General features: G+C 41.4%; 1 protein-coding gene across 1 annotated transcript in view; it reads right to left on the minus strand.

The window, feature by feature from the left end:
* Nucleotides 1-12,295, minus strand: part of Adam12 (ADAM metallopeptidase domain 12) — a 335,037-nt gene that overhangs the window by 234,036 nt on the left and 88,706 nt on the right. The window lies entirely within an intron of this gene.

The raw sequence follows: 12,295 nt of genomic DNA on the forward strand, positions 1-12,295 counted from the left end.
GGCCAGCTAGACTAGAGCCCCAGGGACTGGCCTGTCTCTGCCTCCCCAGCAATGGGATTGCATACATGTACCACCATACATGGCTTTTTTTTCTCTCTGGGTTCTGGGGATCAAACTCTCATCCTTATGCTTGTATAGTAAGTCATTTCCTGACTTATTGTATAGTAAGTCATTTCCTGACTTAGCTATTTCCCTAACACCTATAGAACTTTTTTTTATGTTAATAGTAATTTTATTTTATTTAGAACTTTTTGAAAACTCGTGTGTCAGAACACAGTCCAAAAACTGGAGTCATGTGAGAATTCTGAGGACTTGTGAAAACACTCCAAGGAAACAAGAGTCTTATGATCTCAGTTTCTTCAAAACACAAAAATGATTCTTGGAATGTGTTTTCATGCTCCTCCCAGGTGGGGCAGGAGGAGTGAGTTTACTACAATTGTTACTCATGTGCCTCTTTATGGAAACATGGTTTCACCACATGTGGCCTATCCTTGTGATTGAACATCTCACTCATGTGATTCTTAATCATCAGGGTATTAATTGCCTGGTGTTGGCTACTGCATGAGATTTTAATGCACCTCAGTTTTAGGAACCATTCTCCTGGGTTCACACTGCCCACTAGAGTGCTAGCAGTCATGGAAAATCAGGAGTAGTGGCTCACACCTGTTATCCCAGCACCCAGGCATGTACCACCATACGTGGCTCAGTCAGAAGACTGAAAGAAGAAGATCACCACTGGCTGAAATCCAGCCTAGGCTACGGCTACACAGTAAGACCTTATCTTAAGCTCCATCGAAGTCATTGGGGATGTAGAATGAACTTTATTTTTCTAGCTATAACTTGTTCGTTACTATATACCTTTAAGACAATGAAGAAAATATGTGTTACATATTATAATATAGATTATAGTCCAATATAATGCAATGTATATAATACAGGATACATACAGATTATAAGTATATTTGATGTATGGCATGTAAATATTGAAGTTACAAATATACTCTATAAATTCCCACTCTTTATATCCTATTTGTGTTTTTTTCCCATAATCTCCTTCTATAAAATTTCCTTGCCAAAAATTAGAGAAGAAAAGATGTCAACCCATCAAAAATATTCAGCAACTCTTGTATTTGGCAGCAAAAAGTATTTTACTTAATACTCTATCCAACAGAAATGTCCTCTGAATGTTCATCTGGATTCTTATTGATAAAAGTCAGCAGGGAAGGAAAGACGGACATGCTCAAAGACAACAGAATTGGTCTTTTGTGAACAAAAACCTTGTTAAGCTTTGTTATCCCAAACTGGAGTTTTATCCTTGTGACTCATAGGACAAGCATGCGAGTGTGGAGAAACGAACCCTAAAGTCCATAGCACTCCTCAGTCATGTGCTTTAAGAACAGAATGAGCATCCTGGAGGTACCCAAGCCTTGTGCTCACCATCATCATCTTGTTTTATTCAACAGTCTCCAGAAGGACAAGGTTTCACCACTGAATGGGCCATGAAGGCCCTCAGTCTTCACCCACGACCATCTATCTATGCATCCAGCTGAGGGACTTTGTCTTGCTTGGGGGGCTGCCTACCCTGCATCCTCTCCACAGCCTGGGGATTCCACTTATATGACTGTTGAACAAGAACATTCCTGTAGCATGCTTTTTTTCCTAGACTGAAATTTTTCCAGACAGGTCTGACTTCAGGGATGTAGCCAATTGTCCCCATGTTTCCAGGGAGGAAGCTTGAAGCTTAAGGTTCCCTGGTTTACTATAAAATACACCCGAAGGAGAACATGGGCTCACTCAGGAGTCATTTAATTGGTTTCCATACTTAAATGTGATACATCCCCCTTGGTTCTCTGAGTGATCAGTATGTGTCTGCTTATTTAGCCAAGCCACACATTCTTCCAGAGAGATGAGAGTGAATTCTGGTACTCAAAGTTTCTAGAGCTATTCAGAATGGCCGTAGAGGAAAGTGGACATTTGAAGAAATGACTAATTTTCTAAATATAAAGATTATTTTATGGTCTAGTATAAAAGCACAAAGCTTTTGAATAAAGTGCTTATAGAATGGAGAGTGTGGTGATCTGAATGAGAATGGCCCCCATATGCTCAGATAATTGAATGTTTGGTTCTCTGTTTGTGAAACTGTTTAGGAAGGACTAGAAGGTGTGTCCTTGTTGGAGGAAGCATGTCACTGGGGGTGGGGAAGTTTAAAAAGTCCTTGCCAGGCCCAGTTTCTCTTTCTGCCTCCTGTTTATGGATCAGAATGAAAGTGTTTAGCTACAGTGCCCTGCCTGCCTACCCGCTGCTATGCTGCCTGCCAATTTTTGGTCATGGACTCACTCTCTGAAACTGTAAGCAAGCCCCCAATTAAATGCTTTCTCTTAGAAGTTGCCTTGGTAATGCTGTCCCTACCCAACAATAGAAAAAATAACTAGAACAGAAGCGGCAATGGAATCAAGTCTTGATCATTAAGCCAATACACTTGATCCAAAATTTAGAGAAAGTTTAAATATATTTCTGTAGCTCTGAGGTAAAATTTTAATTTTTAATGTTTTAACCAACCTCTTAACATTCTATCTATTCTACTGATATAAATATACAATCCTGCATTAGTTACTTCTGTCATTACAGGAATAAAATACTTTACAAGATAACTTAAGGAAGGGAGGGTTTATTTTTGGCTCAGCTTAAGGAGGCTGCTCCATCATGGTAGAGAAGGCACGGCAACTGGAGTGAAAGACAACCGGCCACTGGTTCCTTAGTCAGAGGCTATACTGTATGGAATAGAACCAAGCAATATGGGTATATTCCTTTCTCTCTCAAAAAAATTTAGCTCAATTAAAATGAGCTTAAATGTAAAAGTTCAGAGACGGTAAACGCTGAAGGTATTTGGTAAGAAAATGGCTGAGGTTGATGTAGCTGTGGATTTGACGTGGCCCTGCTTCAAGTTCCTGCCTTGGCTTCCTGGCTATCATTGACTGTGATCTGTCAGTATAACCTAAAATAAATTATTTCTTCCCTAAGTTGCTTTTGGTCAGCATGTTTCATCACATCAACAGAGAAGAAACGAGGACATGCATATAAGTGAACTCACACTCTTGGTTGTCTTTTGTCCCTGGCTTATTTTGCTTAACTCAACAGATTCAAGGTCCATGTCTGCTCCAGCCTGTGTCAGAGTGACATTTTTTTCTTAAGTCAGAAAAAAACAAATAAACCCCTTTTGGGGATCTATAACTACATGCTGTTTATCCACTCTGCTGATGATCATGTAAGTTGTTTTCCCCTTTGTCTACTGTGACTAATATGGCTATAAACATCAGTGTGCTAACACCTTCTTAAGCCCCTGGCAAAACACAGTCATACCATGAAGACTTTCTAGTGATAAAAACTAATCTATTGGTGATTAATGACATCAGAGCTTTTTACATCACTGATGAAGTAGGAACTGGCAGCATCAGTGAGAGAGCCTGAGAAGGAATCAAGTAAACAGCTGTATCCAATTGCCAAGTTCAGGTTATTCAAAGCACACAATGAAACACTGGCCAATAACAGGCAAGGGCTCCAATTCCATTCAGGATAATGACTTCGAAGTTAATATTTCTGAACAGAATCATCTACCCTTGTGCTCTCCCACGGCAGTCTGAGAACTTGCTGAGTCAAACTTATTAAAACTACACTAAGGCTCCAAGCTCTCCTGAATATTAATTTTGGTGTCTTAAGTGGCTGATGAATCTTAGTGACACCCATGACAGGAAGTGCCATGGTTGTTCTGTAAAGGAAATGAAAACCAGGAAAAAGTCAAGAAGATGCTAGCCAGAAGCCAGCCAGCTCATGCAGCACCTGTACCACTACCCAGCCATGCTTCAGGGCCAGGGCCAGTACAGTGACATCCACAGACTGCACTGGCTCCCCTCAGTGGCCAGAGATCACCCAGAGAAGACTACTATTCCCATTTATTTGGGATGTAGCTTCTGAGGTGGAGCTAGAGATCCACCCTACAGGATTCTCATTGGCAAACCTTTGACCTGTGTGTGGTCCAAGAGCTGAGGGACTAAAGTAAGGAAAGTGGATATGGAGATCTACTTCTCTACTTCATCTTCAAGCATCCTTTGTAGGTCTTCATTTCCTATGGAACCCGATTAAGGATGCTACACTCCCTGGTTGCAACAAGAAGAGACACTGTTCAGACAAGGTTGATCTTAACTCACCTAGACACTTACATGTTAAGTTAGATTGGTGAACAAAACATTCTAAAAATTGTATTCTGACCTTTTCCAGTGTCTGTCTGCACAACTTCACATAAAAAGACTCAAAGGAATTCAGCTCATATCAGGAAATAAAATTTAGCCCAATTAAAATGCTCTTAAATGTTAACACTGAGAAACTGCTAGCAAAATCTGACGAGTTTGGTCTAGTTAGAAGATGGTTCAAATTGGTATAGCTTGTGTCAATTCATAGCTGACTCCCATGCTCACAGAAATATCTCCTGGCCCTACAGCCATCCATGGCAATGTGTTCCAGTGGCCCTCTAGAGCCTCCTATTCTCTGAGGCACAAGGTAGAGTGAGCTGAACAGATGTAGTCTAACCTCATAGGAGACAACGTTCACTAGGGCAACTGGAAAATGTACCAACTACATCAGGAACTTCAGACTAGAAGCCCATTATAGGTGGATATTTTCCTGCTAGTCCAAGCTCCGAACAACAGAACTATCTGTGAGGATGGCCATGCTCCTTGTGTTCGTTAAACACTTGGCTTAGGGTTAATGCTAGTGGACTAGAAACAATCTCCTGAGTTTCATTCAGGGAAGAGGGCCTTCCTGAGCTTCTTGTAGAGGGGTACCGACTGTGTGGGTAGGTGTGGACTAAGAGGAACGTGGAAGAGGTGTTGGAGGAAGCCTGCATGTCTGGGGTCTCTGTTATATAGGCACTGGCTTAGAAGCTGAATGAAGTAGGCATTGCCTTTGATTATAATAGCTGCCCCCTGCTTGAGTTCTACCCACTTTAGGTTTGTATTACTCTACACTGTCAGCTGCATAAATTCAGAAATTCCAAAGAAAAGCCTTGTTCACCTCACCATCACCTTCCATGGGCCATCTTAGCACTAGGTTCAATGCAGCTCAGGTATCTTATAAGACTGTGCCAGCCATAATCCACAGTTTTGTCTCTGATCACCACTCCAGGCAGAACTTCTCAGTATGTTTTGGGGGGCTCTTAATCTAATTAAAGGAGCACCCCTAGCTCTTCCTGTGTCAGAATCATCCATTCCTGGGGTCTTCAGTCCCATCACCCCAACTGCTCAAATGTTCCTCAAGTTCAGTCCATCTGCCTCAAAAAATGTTTTCCAACAATCTTCTGTCCTTGAACAATCATTTGGTTCATATTCTTTCCCTGTATAAGAACAGTCACACTCACTCTTCATATCCTCCAATGCCATCTTCTTATACAGCCAGAATTAGTTGATCCATATCAAGTCATGGTCCTGTTCACAGGCCTTTCTTTCCTGGTGTCCCACCATGAGAAAATTCTAGGTCCTCACATGAGCAGAAGACCCTTCATGGCTTAGGTATCCTGCCTCTTTCTGTATCATCGGCTCACTAGCCCAGTAAGAACATTGTCTCTGGATTGCCCCTTCCTCATTACTCTGGACCTTTGCATTGCCTTTCCTTCTCTCTTGAACTTTCTATTGTCTGCCCACTTTACCTGCTTCATGCTTATTTATATATCTTCAATGACATTCAATTATACAACTGCTTTAGTCTCAAGGCCAGGATGGTGTCCCATGCCGTGCTTCCTTGGGTACAAGCAAAACTGATTTTTGTCTACTGCTTTTGCCATGGTCTGTCTAGTGTTAGGCTCCTTGGGTTGTCTGTAAAAAGCCAGGCCTTTACCTCATTCACTGTTCTATCTCTAAGGCCCTTCATCATGTCAGATCGTTCTATCATCTCCAATGCCATATAGGTCATGTCAGGTGTCAATCAAGTATTTATGGGTAAATGATGAGAAAAGTAAGTGAATGAACATATATCAACAACGTATTAACAAAATGCTAATGAGGATTTATCAACAGGATAAAGGAAGGAGAGAGGTGGAGCCATGGATCTAGGGAGTTTTGTTCTTCATTTAGCCAGTACTTAGAATCAACAAGGAAATTTAGAGCTCATGATGCTACGGGGGGGGGGGGTGGCATTTCTCTGAGAAAAGGTGAATAATCCACACACAAAGGTTTTATAACTGCAGTGGTTGAGACTATCAAGACCATGAAGTTATAATCTTTCTTGAAACAAGAATCCAAAGGATGACTGCTGTTAATCCAGATCTGGTCAGAACTGAGATGTATGGCCATTACCTGACCTTTGGGAAGAGAACAAATCTAAACCATTTTTCATTCATCTACAAAGTCTAAAGCAGAGTACAGAAAGAAGCCAGTGTGATAAAATAATGAGAATCATAGGCATGGCAGGGAAACCACACTGAAACCATTTATACTGAGCATCAGAGATAACATGAGCAGTAATTTTTCAACACTGATGTTCACAGACCTTGAGCCCACTCTACAGACCAAGAAATTGGGGCAGACCTTAAGCAGCTTGCAAGCAGTTTAAACAACAGCTGGGTTTCAAAGCGCCTCTCCTGAAATAATTTTCTATACCCTGTAGGACATGTTGTCAACCTCCTAGTGACTCATGTCTTATGGCTGCAGGCTGTTCAGGTTCCATCATTCACTCGTATTGTAAGGGTTTACTTGGTGCCTATGATCAGCAGGCTGTGCGGAAGATGGTGGCGGGACATTACTACCCTCCCTCTGACCTTAGGTCATTCCTGCCTGGTAGGGAGAAAAGAACCACTGATCAACAGTGTGAACACAAATGCAGGATCCATTGGCTCTTAGATGCCATGTAGGACTGTAAAGGATATAGGGTGTGGATGTGGCCTGACCAGGGACACTATAGGAAAGAAAAGTGACCTCCCTAGTCTAGGGCTTGCTTCTACCTTCCACATGCTCTGTGGCAATCACCCTTGTCAGCAGCCATGCAGCCTTGAAGGTTCCTGTTGAGTCAGCAGTCTCATTCACAAGATTACTGGCCAATTTTCCTGAACTTACAGTTTTGTGCTCTTTTTTTTTCACTGTTAACTCAAGCACAGGACTTTACATTTATCTCTATTTAATCTCATCTTGTTAGTTTTGGCCCATTGATCCAAAGTGTAAAAATCTCTGTAATCCAGATCCTGATGTGTCAGGCACGCTTATCCCCTCAGCTTTGCGCTGTCAGGAGATGTGATTTGGACACCCTATTATGTCTTTATAGCAATGACTGCCAAAACCACGGGCCAGGGTGAGGATAAATGCATGCGTTGCCCCCAAGGCAACTAGCAGTAGCTTCTCTAGCTGCCCATCATAATCTAGGTCAGCATAAATGATGGTCCAACACCCTCTACATGGTCACGTAGCCAAGTCTTAATCTGCTAAATGCAATCTCCACACTAGCCATACTTCTCCCATTTGTATGATGTAGCCTGGGGAATGATCTAAAATGAACACCCTTATAAATAAAATAAAAATTATTAATAAAATAAAAAAAGCCAAAAGCAATTATACTTTTAACTATTTACCTAAAAAATACACACAATGCTATATATGGATACACATACATTATTTTAATGAACTTTTTTCATCTGAACTGATGGTACTCCTTCCAAGAGCCAAAGTCAACCTAACAAAAACCTCAGCAGACATAAGAAGCCCTCATTTGAGTTATTGGTCCTGGCTGTCCAAGAGACTCTCCAAACATCCAGCCTGCTACTGTTGCCTTTGGTTATCCCCAAGAAGTGGAAAGTAAGTACCTATTGCTAAAGGCACCGTGCCCTCTAGAAACAATGCCCAGAGACCCCTGAGTGGGGGCCGACCTTCCCTAAGGATTAGTTTGCATGGTAACAGAAGGTACCATGTAAGCTTCCAAAGTCGTGAAGCAACCAACAGTCCTACACATCCATGACACCTATGGAGTGACCTATAACGATGCCTATAAACATCCAGTGTGTTGTGATAACCCTAAAGGTGCGGTTGTGATACACACACCTAGGTGGTAACCAATCACTCTCTAACTGGACTTCAGATCCACTCAACAAGAGGGAAAGCCTGCCTGGTGTTACAAGCCTAGCCAACTACTCAGTCCTGGTGAGGTCAAGGATATTGTAGAAGGCTTTATAACCACTGTTTTACTAAACCAGCATAACCCCTAACAACAATCTATAAACATGTCTCCTTACACCCACAGATAAGTGTCATCTTCATCCCGCATCAAGGAAACTTCTCTTTGTAACATGAGATGGCTATAGAAAGCCACAACCATCAAAATGCAGAGTCGTGGATCCCAGTCCCAGTCCCAATAGATGCGTCTACAAAACAATTCCCATACCTAAGGCTCAGGGAAGATTGCTGAAGAAGGCATGGGAAGATTCTAAGAGTGAAATGATCAGGGAGTTTGCTGTGAGATTGACCCTCTTTGTAAGATCAGAAACTACACATAAAGTTTCACCAACATAGCCGCCAAATGAGAGCTGAACAAGGGTGGCACCAATGGAGATGCCAAAGTGAATGAAGCCCATGAGGCCTCCACACTACACTAAAAGCTATAGACAACTGAAGAAAGCTGGGAGTGGGAGAGGTGGACTTCCTCAGCGAAGAAAGGGCACACCTAATGATTGTCCAGTACCAAACGGTCAGCCCTGAAAACATATATGCAAAAATTTTTATAGACTGAGCAAGGTATACTTAGGGACACTCACTCACACACACACACACACACACACACACGAGAGAGAGAGAGAGAGAGAGAGAGAGAGAGAGAGAGAGAGAGAGAGAGAGAGAGAACAATTAATTTAAAAAAGGCTGTGGATTTGAAGGAGAGCGGGAGAGTGAGGAGGCATATATGGGAAAGTCTGGAGGGAGGAAAGGGATGGGAGAAATGTTATTATGTTATAATCCCCCAAATTTAAACAAACACCCTCCTAGATATTTATACCCACCATGGAACAATGTTTAAACACCCACTCTGCTATTGTTCTGGAGCAAAGTGCTAATTAGACTTGCCTTTTAGAGATGTCTGGAATTGTTCCAGGTAGGATAAAAATCAATAGTGACATTCTTTGTGCTCAGAGAGTCCCCAAGTATAAATTTAGTTTTTCATGGATTTCCCACAGCAACCACCTTTGAGCAGTGGTGGAACAGGACTTGCAAACCAAAGGCTCCCTGGGGAGGAGAGATGTGTTGAATGGGGTCTAGTGCTCTCACTTTAAAAGAAAAAAAAAGAAGAACATAAAATGGATGTCTAAGCTGGCCAGCATGTCCCATAAAGCATTTTGATCAAAGATGCAGTTTCTGCAACACTGAGGAATGGCTGGGGAATCTATAGGGATGCAGGGGCGTTTCAGCAGCTAAAATCTGGTCCCTGCTGTCCCATAGACAGACGGCAACGTCCTGATAGATGCTGCTCCAGGGAAACTTAATGTTTCTTTAAACATTCAATTATGGTTACACAAACACATATTTTAAGCCACCAGCAGATCTTTGCACAAATTAGGGATGCTAGAAGGCGAATCAAACAGATCCCCTGAAACAAGTATTTCATAAGAATCCAGCTCTGCTCTGTGAAGAGCTGTCTTGTCAGGCAGGGGTTTGAGGAGGATAATGAGGGAGCTCTGCCAGCATCAGACTAGATGACACTTCTTGTGATGGAAGGGGCCAGGGCCACTCTTAGTTCAGTTTTAATTGCTGAGCATGTTTTAAATTATAACAGATCTCAAGATATCCAGGGGTTTGTTGCTCAAAAAGTAGCCAATTTTTGCTCTCTGGGAGTTGCTTGAGGCTGTTCAAAGGTCTTTTGAAAAATGGTCCTGTGCTGTATGTCGTCCTTTAATGGCTTGGGCACATGCCATCCTTCCTCTTTTGAAACATTCCTAGTTTTCATACTTTTAAAATAAAGTTCCTTCCTAACCTATAACATGATATTTTCTTATTGTAAAACAATAAAGCCTTCTTTTATAGTCCCTCTATTCAGAGCTATGTAGCATACATACTATTTTAAAATTAAAACTGAAGGCCATGTAGACAATTTCTTCTTTTTTTTTTTTCTTTTTGGTTTTTTTCAAGACAGGGTTTCTCTGTATAGCCTTAGCTGTCCTGGCACTCAACTTTGTAGACCAGGTTGGCCTTGAACTCAGAAATCCACCTGCCTCTGCCTCCCAAGTGCTGGGATTAAAGGTATGCCTCACCACCGTCTGGCTAGACAATTTCTTAACATGATATTTACATTGGGTACATAATGGAATTTCTTTTGTATCAGTAAAGTTCTTCATCATTTTATTCATCTTCTTCCAATTTAATTTTGAGAAAGAGCCTCAGCAGTGAAGGACTTTGAACCTGGGGCTAATTCCTAGCTGTAACAGCCTGGCTATCTGATTGGTCAGGTCTTCTACTGTCCTGGGTGTTAAATATTTAAATGATCTGTTCTCATTTCTTACAGCTTCATTTGACTAAACTTTCTAAATTGGATCTCCTGGGCCAAAGGCTATGGAAATTAAAATTTAATTAAAAGGTGCATGATTAATTACCTTTTGTGTCTTACAGCTGAGGAGAATCATAACAACTTTACCTTCCTCACAAAACTGTACATTCACAAAGCTGTGCATATTCATTGCTTCATTTTTAATAGACATATAATCTTCTTTTTAAAAGGTTACACTGAATATTTGGGCAAAAACATCATTAAAAGAGCAATACCAGAACGTCTGAATTATGAAAACATTACTTTTAACAGACTGTGATCTTTAAAATTGGCCCAGGTGGGGACCAAGGAAAAGCTGAGAGGGGAGTATTTAGTCAGTGAACACGAGACCCTGCGTTTGATTAACAGCACTGCAAAATTAAAATCAGTACAACTGGATAGTAAACCAAAGCCACAGTATCTCAGAGGGGTAACTGTGTATTCACTCTGGCTTTTAAATTTAAATTCATTATTATAATTTTTATTAAGGTTTTGCTTTGTTCTGTTGTTTTTGTTTTTTGTTTTTGTTTTTTTTGCCAGGGCTGGTCTAAAACTTCCCTTTCAAGCCCACTGTAGCCTTGAACTCGTGGTGAATCTTTTGCCTCAGCCTCCAAAGTGCTGAGATTACAACTTCACCACTGTGCCCAGATAGATATTCCAGATACTTAACAAAAAGATTCATTTATTCTTATTTTATGAGTATGGGTGCTTTGGCTGCATGCATGTCAGTGCACCTTGGGAGTGCAGAGCCAACAAAGGCTAAAAGAGGGCACTGATTCCCCTGGAATTGGGGTAACAGACAGTTATCAGCTGTCATGTTAGTGCCGGGAACAGAACCCACGTCCCGCACCAAGTGCTTTTAACCTCTGGATCGTCTCTCCAGTCCCATAATCTACATACTCTAAAAATATAGACAAAGAGATTAGGAGGAAAGAAAGGAAGAAATTGAGAAAAAAAGCATTTCATGTTTCTAACTTTTCTAATTCTGAGGTTATTTTGGGGAAGGCCTAAAGGATTGGACAGGAATAAATTAGGGCACCTTTGAGATGATTTTCCACACAAATTATCCTTTGTCTGGTTGTCAGCATGCATTATACTATCTTCAGTAACAGAGGGCAAATCACTTCCAGAGGGAGCCATGAACAGAGCAATTAAGCCACTTTACAAACCTGGAGAACCAGATGGGGCCAAGACAGCATTTTCTATGGAAGGGCATGTCAATAATGATGCTAACTGAAGCAATGGCGCAGGGTTGTACAAAGACTGCTGTGTCAAATAGGGACATCCAAAGCAAAGCCATGTTTATAAGGCAAGAATCCACCTTTGTACTTGCTCTGTCACCCAGGGTTTGTCCGTTGGTTTATTTAGTTGTTATTCTTTGTTTTCATTTCTCCCTATGGTCTTCTGTTCTCTGTTGTGGTACAGATGTTTTGTAGTGAAAACAGAAAGGGATCTCATAAGATCTTTCCACTCTTCTACCTGCAACTCTAAGACCATCTGCAAATTCAGGATCACAGCCTCCCCTGTACTGGGCAACATGTTCCTCCAATGGGCAAATGCTCAGACCATGTGCCTGGACAGAAATCTCTAAGCCCTGCTGCCAATCAGAAGAACCCATAGAGGACATGTGACCCCACGGATGTTTTTATGAGATTTTTGATTGTTTGTTTTTCTGTGTCTTTCAAAGAGCATCTAGACCAACATTTGACAAGAAACATCCTCAGGAAAGAAGGTTGACTTTGATTTACAGTTT

This window comes from Mastomys coucha, unplaced genomic scaffold (genome assembly GCF_008632895.1).
Source record: "Mastomys coucha isolate ucsf_1 unplaced genomic scaffold, UCSF_Mcou_1 pScaffold21, whole genome shotgun sequence".
NCBI lineage: Eukaryota > Metazoa > Chordata > Mammalia > Rodentia > Muridae > Mastomys > Mastomys coucha.